The sequence below is a fragment of the Pyrus communis genome, chromosome 14 (genome assembly GCF_963583255.1).
Source record: "Pyrus communis chromosome 14, drPyrComm1.1, whole genome shotgun sequence".
Lineage (NCBI taxonomy): Eukaryota > Viridiplantae > Streptophyta > Magnoliopsida > Rosales > Rosaceae > Pyrus > Pyrus communis.
In genome coordinates this window covers 2,701,985-2,710,649 of record NC_084816.1, presented here as the reverse complement: position 1 = coordinate 2,710,649, position 8,665 = coordinate 2,701,985, and the positions used below count along the sequence as shown (strand labels likewise).

Sequence of the window (8,665 nt, the reverse complement as noted above, 5' to 3'; positions counted from 1 at the left end):
GGATTTTCTGCGATTTTAGAGAAGGATGAACAGGGAGAGAGATACATAACGAAAAGCATGCGTATGTGCATTCGTTAGGGTCAAGGGCTTATGCACAGAGTCGGTGAGGAGGGGATGGGTGAGGGAGGAATGGTAGGGTCTGCGTTTTCACCTTTCTCCCTTCATTCAAAAGGTCATGAACTCTTTTAGATTAATTGTTTTGTTTCTGATTTGCCATTTGCTTTGTTAAAATTGCCATTCATATTTGGTTCTTTCATTCAAATTGCAATGCATGTTAATAATTTGTTCAGTTGGGTGCTTGGATTAAGTCTCTGTTTTTGTAAATTAGGCCTTTGCACTGATATAATTTCTCTGTTTCTCCATCAATTTGTGTATAATTCATCATTTTTCAGTTTAAAAATTGTTACAGATTTTATGTTCCTTCATTAAAATTGTCATAGATCTTTGTAGATTGTTTAGGTCACCTTAGATTCACTTTATTTCAGTTTATTGTTTTTAATTGTTGTTCACTGTTTGATTTGCCATTCCATTTATTAAAATTGTCATAGATATTTTTTCCTTCATTAATGTTGTCATAGATATTTTATATTGTTTAGTTAACTATTAGGGTTTCCTCTTAGTCTTTTGTAGGTTGTTTAGTTCAGCTCTAGGGTTAGCTGGATGTTAAAACTTATCCTACAACCTAATCCATTGTTCTAATAACCATAATGTAGATTAATTGGGGATGCTCCACTACCCATCGGTAGTAAGCTGTTAAATATATCAATATTTGCATAAGATGAACCAACATTTGACAAGTATAAGTAGCTGGACCAACACAAACGGAAAACACCTAAATTTACAGCAAGATTAATGGTTGACCGAAAAATTAAAAAATTAAGTAAAAAAAACGTAAATTTATACAGTTTTTTGTTTGAAATTATCTGTTCACTGTTTGATTTACCATTCCCTTTCCTTTATAAAAGCTGTCATAGATATTTCAAAATTTGTTTGCTTAACTATTAGACTTTACTCTTAGTCTTTCTAAATTAGGAGGCTACACTGTTTATATTTGTGTTTTTCAGAATTTTTTCCCTTTGCTTATGAGTGAACAAAATTAAGCCTCCTTTTTAAGTTTATTGTTTTTAAATTAGGGTGTCTAACCTGTTTAGTTCACTGTTAGGTTGATATTTCTGTATTTATAAACAAAGGGGTTGCACTGTGCTCATTTCTGTGTTTTTTCATACTTTCCTACTATTTACTAATCAACAAATCAACTTCAGCTTCCTTTTCCACTTCACATCATTCTAATATCCATATGTTGCTAGGTTGTTTTCCGTTTATTGCTTCTTTTATATTTCTGAGATACACTTTTGATTTGATTCTTGATATGCATGTAGATCCAACACAACCATACACATCAAACCATCCATTCACACAGCAGCCACCAAACAAACCATTAGTGAGGTATTTGTCTATCCATTTTAAATTTTGTTTATACAAAGTAATTTCTAATACAAATCTCTTTACTGTGTTTAAATACAAACTCTTTTTCCCTCTAATTTTTTCCTATGTGATGTATCCTTGCAGCTCAAACATACACACTTTTTTCAGAAACAAAGAGTATCAACCATTGGAATCTAGATTTCCTAGCAGCAGGTATATGCTTACCCTTTCACTCATGGATTGAATTTGACCCCCTCCACCTTTTCATATTTTTTCATTGAAATTCCGTCATTATGTATTGCTATTTAATTGCTCCTTTTGGGTTTTCTTCAAAGAAAATTTTTGAACATCATCTTGAGTGACCTAAAGTTCAAGAAGTATAGGTTTAGGTTTTCCCAGAGCTCAGTTTTTATTTTTTATTTTTTTTTTAAATTTAATTAAGAAGGTATGTGTTACATATTAATTCTTTCTCTCATGGATTGAATTTACCCCCTCCACCTATTCATATTTTTTCATTGAAATTCCGTCATTATGTACTGCTATTTAATTGCTCCTTTTGGGTTCCTCCAGGTTTCCATCTTTCTTTCTTACCTTGCAATTTGTGTTATCCCCTGTTTGGTTGCTTAATGAAATAATTCATGCAATTTTGGATTCTTAATTTCATATGGATGACAGTAGCTGCTGGTTTGAACTTTGAACTAAGAATTGATGCAGTTTTGGATTCTTCATTTCTTATGAATAATCCAATAGAATTAATACTGAAAATTTACCAATGGATAACACTTCAAAGTTGATTGTATAATATAGTTGTCTTTACTCTATAATAATTTCGAGTTTTCGACATATCTGTGTGTGTGTGGAATGTAACATATCGGATTTAGCTTATACTGTGCATAGTTTTATTGTCTGTTGTTATCTGTGCTATACCATTTCTATGCAGGCTCTGAAAGTTATTCATGAGCTTTATAAGCACTTTCCATAATTTAAGTAGTCTGTTTTGGGTTCTTTTTCGTTAGGTTATTAGCTACTGATTAATGGAGAAATGAGGACCATGCCACTAATTTTGGGTTCTTTTTCTAATCTTCTGCTTTTGGGGTTTTGCAGGGAGTGCTGATGTATCTGAGAACCATCCTCTTTTCCTTCTTCCGCTTCTCCCTGTGCATTCCAGTTTGACTGTCTGTCATAAAAAGGGTCAGTTCATCTAAATTCAGCAATTGACTCTCAAACTCTGAATCTGATTTCGTCTCCTTCTGCTGATCTCCTCCATTCCCCTCTTCTCTTTTTGTTCCGTAAATTTACTCAACTAATTCGATTATTCATTTTTTCTGATAGAACATTTGCGGCTCCACGAAATATTCAGTTTTTGCCTGATCATTGTCAAACACTGTAGCAACTAAGTTTGACAAAATTTATAATTATGGTTATTGATTGCTGGAATTTTGATGGTAGTGTTCCAGATTTACTTGCTCATGATCTTTGTATAGCTTTACTGTGAAAAGATGGATACTTTACTGCAAAATGTGTTTAATTTAATGGAGATTTGCTAGGTTTTTAATACAATTAATTGGATAATGGATATTGGAGATTTTCTCCAAAGGATTATAATTTATATAGAATTTATAAGTTTTATTACTTTCGGCTTACTTTATGTTTCGAATTAGTTGGATTTAGCATTCTTCACAACCCTTGATGGGTGTTTAATTTCTGATTTTTGTTCCATGCATTGTTGATTTTCTTTGATAATTGTTGAATCGCTTTTATATTTGCTTGGTCATTAGGATCTAAAGCATTTTGCCTTTTGAAGAGCAGCTGCACGAAAAGTATTAGGTACCCTTTTCTTTGTTGTGTTTTTTTTTTTTTTTTTAAATTTCTAATTTTTATGCAAGACATGAAATATTGTAGGAATCAAATGTATGATTGTCACCAAATGTATATATCTTTTGTGGTATATTATTGGTGATGCATAGTTAGTTTTCCTTGCTCTGTTTGAATTTCTCTCTAATTTTCTGTACTCTTCCTTATCTGCCATGTTGTTTGTGAAAATTTGAAATAACATTTATTAATCTGTGTTTTGAGTTGTGATTTTCATATTTTACTTCCAAGTTCTGAGTCGTTCCTTCTCCCATGGTTTCTCAACTTTTGAATATGTAGCGTCATGCCCTATTGCTAGACATTCTGGCAACATAGGTGGTTATGTTGCCACACAGTGCATATGGACCACACATTCTCGCAAAAGTTTACCTTATCAATGGTTTAGATTTATAGTTTGGCATATGTGGTCAAACTATGATTCTGAACCATTGATAAGATGGGTGTTTGCTTAACATGTTTCTTACGGGGCAAGGTATACATGTGTTCTTTTTAAAAAAAAAAAAAAAAAAAAAATATATATATATATATATATATATATATATTTACTGAGAGGAGCCTCAATTGCAATGTTCTAAACTATCTCTCAACTTATTTTTCTATGTTCTGTGCTTTTTATGTTTGCACTTAGATCGATGGGTTCAAACCCTTGAATACAAATCTATTTGGCAGCCTTTAAAGTTTTTGACTTTTTGGTGCTCTTTAATACATATTTTCTTTTGTTTATCTAGATTATAGTTTTTCCTGCACACTTAATCCTTGCAGTTCACAGAGTTCTTATTGATCTTGCAATTGTTCTTAAGTTATCTTTGTTGAGTAGAGGCTATGTTCTGTGGGTTTTAGGGTTTGGGGAAAATTTTGAGCTGCTTTGGTATTTTAATGTTTAGAAAAAATTTTGAGATTCTTTAATGAGATTTTGGTGGCTAACATTCTTTAGCTAAATTTTTTGTGTCTCTTGGTTGCTTTCTGCAATTTTCGCTTTTGAGAAAACCTAATTGCAGGTTCTTCTCTCTCTCTGTTAAGTTACCAGTAGTAATGTTTTTCCTGCACTCTTAATCCTTGCAGTTCACAGATTCCTTATTGATCCTACAATTGTTGTTCTTAATTATCTTTGTTGAGTAGGGCATATGCTCTGTGGGTTTTAGGGTTTGGGGAAAATTTTGAGTTGCATTACTATTTTAATGTTTTGGGAACATGTTGAGATTCTTTAATGGGATTTTTGTGGCTAAAGACTCTTTAGGTAAATTCCTAGCTATTTACTGGTTGGCATCCATATCTTATAAATATGTTGGCCAAGACATATGTTAGCTTTCATTTGTTTTTTCATTTTCATTTCTTATAATCAGAGTGTGTGAGTGCAGTGTCTATGTGTATAATGTGTGTGAATATTTAATTAGCTCACAGATTTGTTGGTTCAGTTCAACTACAACCCTGATGAAGTTAGTTTTACATCACAAACACATATATATAGAAGTTTAGACACCTTGGCAAATACCACCTTTTAGTTATTTTCATGGTCTGTTTAGTTGGTTTTCATATTCTAACCCCTACTTTTGTAAACTAGATTGTGCATTTCCAGTTGTTAAGCATGATAGGATGGTGTTACCTAAACATGTAGATATTGCATTGCTTTTGTGTCATGTAGTATTAACATTCTATCTCGCCTCTTAGATAATAATACAATGACATTACATAAACTTTTAGTTAGTTTTCATGAGACAATTTCAATTTCTTTGCTTTGCTTTGTTTGAAAATTGCTTTTTTGGATTGGAAAATTTTAGATAAGAAATACTGGATGATATATGTTTCTTCGGTATGATATTTGCATTACTATCTCAGATAAAGTATATAACTAACCTGCTAAATTCTACAGATAATACTTGCAGAACCTGCAACTAATGCCTATATTATATTACTAATTGGTATAGCTTTGCTACAATCCCTGTTTCAACAGTGTGTGTTTACTGCTAATAGAATTTCGCTACTGTCTCTAAGCTATTATTTTCATTGCTATTCTGTGAGTTAGTGCTAATCGATTTGCTTTGTTTCCAATTTTCAGAAAGTTGGATCGATTGCTGGAGCACTTGGCCGTTTGACTTTTGAGGTATATTAATTAACACTGGTTTCATAACAATTCTTACATTTTTTTTTTCACATTAGGATTAGATTTAGCTATCTAATTATAGCGTCCTTTTCATATATATATATATATATATATATATGACCGCGATAACAGTAGAATTTGAATATATATGACTGCAATAACAGTACAATGTGTGATTGTTACGTCATAAGTTAGTGTGATGTAACAAATATTCATGCCATCAAACCTAAACTGAAACATAATAATAAAACGCAGTTGTTTGCAGTTAAACAAGAACAGCGTAAATAAACATGTTGAGCGACGACCGATTCCAAAACACATTTTAACAGCTTTATCCAGCTGATAATTCATAACATTATCAAGTATAAAAGACTGGTCGTGAGTTAAACCCTTCTCAGATTTACCCTTTCTTTGTTGCACTTTCATGGATTTAATCCATTCTACCATCACAGTTTTTGTTACTTTTACAGTTTCCCCATGCTTTCTGGAATGCGTTTTCAATCTTAATAATATCTGCTCTGTTGCTTCGAATTATCAGTGGTTTCAGTTATTTGCTTTCTTTTCTTCTTGGAAAGCATGACTGTGAAGTTTTATCACTGAGTTTCAAAGACAAACATATTAAACTTTTCAAATAGCCTTTAAATTTACCCTATATATTTTTCCTTTTCTTTTTCTGACACATGTTCCCATGCTGACAAACAAAGTATAATAATCTGTATGATGCCTTAATATGGTGGATTACCTTAGCTGCTAATGTTCCGTCACTGCCTTGCTTTATGCATGATCGAACTAATTTACTTTTGAATACATGCTTTTTTAGATCTTAGTTTTATTACAATGTTGTTACTGTGATCTCTACTGGTTCTTTAAATGGTTTGGTTTTTCAATCAGTTTAACACTTTTTTTTTAAATTGAAACAACATTATAGTTCTAAGCATAATCATCTGATTAGTCTCCCCTTTAGCATAATTTCTCGAAACCATTTTCTTTGTGCCATTTGTAGAAAGAGAGGTCTCTTTCAGATAAAATTTACCACATTTGGTTTAGGAATTGCAAGGAGAAATAAAGAATCTCCGACCAAATTGTGCAAGAATTTAGCCGGGATTTGAGGGTTTTAGTTCAGGGTTTGTTTTTTGCGATTTACACACACACAGAGATAGAACAAAGGTGAGTGAGAGAATGGAGGATTTTATGCAAGGGTTAAAGCGTAGGGGTAAGGAAAGGGTAAGGACGCATAATCAATTTGACTACACGTGTAATTCATAAATTGATATTGTCTGAATGAGTTTTGGCAAGTATATATACTTAATGACTAAGTGTTTCTAACTATTAAACTAATGGAATTTGGATGCCATCATTTCTATTTATGATACATATAACAAAAATTCATCGGTTTTGGTTTGAGTATCATGTAGAGAATTTCTTGCTAATTGAACATGTTTGGTTTTGAGTTTCTGGATATAAAATTTACTATAAAAGGCTCTGTCTCTTTAAAATTTTGACCATTATTTTCCTGATCAAAATAGAGAACTTTGATTGTTCTATTCTACATGACCTATATTTTTCACATTGTTGAATTATTTATACTATTAAGGATGATTAATATGATTGTCATCAAAATTATGGTATGTTTTATTGTTTGTCCCATTTGTATGTAAATTCAGTGAATTGGGGAAATTTTCGGCTTTGTGAATTCAATGAATTGCCTAGATGGACCCATAATTAATGCAGTAATAGTTGATTTCATTTTGGAAAAGCTGTTGTTGGCCAAAGATAGGTTATGATGTCCCATTTTGTATGAACTATATGTCAATGATGATAGATTGTAAGGTAATTGAGGTTTCTGCAAACAATAACTAATAATACGAAAGGATGAACCGATGTCGGGCGTACTGTTAATTATGTATAAGACATTTTTTCTATGATGTTGGAACCCACAATTGGGTTGCATTTAAACTTATTATATATATGGGTGATTTTGTTCTTTTTCGTTTCTTTCATATGCACGCCTACATGAAAAACATTATGGCCGCATTTCTTAAACTATGATTTATATTTTTTGCTGTAGTGCGGAAGATATCCACTCTCAAAAAAAGTGAACAATGCAATCTCCGTAATCGACTGCTGCAGGCAGTTCTACATGTTTTTGGCTATCAACATTTTTGCTTCAACAACTGCGTGTTTTTTGCACATTCGTGCTTGGAAACTTAGATGCTAGAATAAGAACAAAACAGTTTTTATGTTTTTTGTCAACTACAACATGTAGCTAACCTAGAAGATATATATTTTATCACCTTGACTACAAGGGCAATATTTCTGTAAACTATATGTTACTTCTATTTCTTCTATTTATTAGGGAACCAAAACGTTCTGTTTCGTCCTGTTAATTGTACAATACAATACAGTTCAAGGTGATGCATTCAAGTCCCGCAGCATCGCGCGGGCATTTTTTCTAGTTAATACTAAAAGATTTAAGAAAATTCAATGAAAAAAAAAAAACACTAGAATTTCTCAAACCTTTCTCTTAATGAGTTTTACTTTTTGCAGTTCGACAGTTGCCATTGCTTAAGGTTCCGCGTAACGTTTGCTTACTTGTTCTTGGATGGGTTGCTTCGTTCTTTCAATCTAGATACCTTCATTTCTCCTGAAGAAGCTGTTAATATACTCTCCTGAGGAACAACAAGCAAGCCTCCTGTGAATTTTCCTTTGAAGGTATTGGCTTTTTACTCCTTATCCAAATCTACGTGTCCTTACTATGAATTTATGTTTGTATTTCGTCCTTTTTTTTATTTGCTTTTCTCTGTTTACTCTTTGTGCTGGATTCTTTGTTCCATTTGTATTCCTGATGTTAAACCCGAAATCCATTGAGAATTTGAGAATTCATACAATTTGGGATCATTGATACAACCTTTCATGTAAAGAAAAAAAATTAATAAAATTACAGCTTAGTCTAAACCTTTATGGGATTTATTTCTTTGTGCATGTTAGCAAATTTTGCATTTTCATATGTAATTATAATTTCACTAAAAAAAAAAAAAAAAGGCATGTAAATAATGCTATCTAGCTGAAGAGGCATATATATTGTTAGAATTTCAACTCTCCTCTAGATCTTATTCTTTGATGTATTAGGTAATGGACAAAACTTCACAAATAGGGAATAACTAGAAACACACAAGATTATACTGGTTCAGTAGAACCTTTGCCTATGTTCAGTTGTGATTTCTTTGGGTAAAGAAACCATGGCTTCTTTGATTACTTATAAAGCGT

At 32.1% G+C, this 8,665-nt stretch overlaps 1 long non-coding RNA gene across 3 annotated transcripts; it reads left to right on the top strand.

Annotated features, from left to right (window-relative positions):
* LOC137716582 (uncharacterized) lies at positions 1–7,855 on the top strand. 3 transcript variants are annotated; one of them, XR_011065693.1, is made up of 7 exons: positions 1–132; positions 1,380–1,446; positions 1,570–1,638; positions 2,530–2,616; positions 3,204–3,252; positions 5,354–5,398; positions 7,467–7,774. It is a non-coding gene; the product is annotated as an uncharacterized lncRNA (long non-coding RNA). The 3 variants fall into 3 exon arrangements; XR_011065692.1 differs by lacking the exon at positions 1–132 and having other exon boundaries at positions 1,307–1,446; positions 7,755–7,855; XR_011065691.1 differs by lacking the exon at positions 1–132 and having other exon boundaries at positions 1,307–1,446.
* The last annotated feature ends 810 nt before the right edge of the window (positions 7,856–8,665 follow it).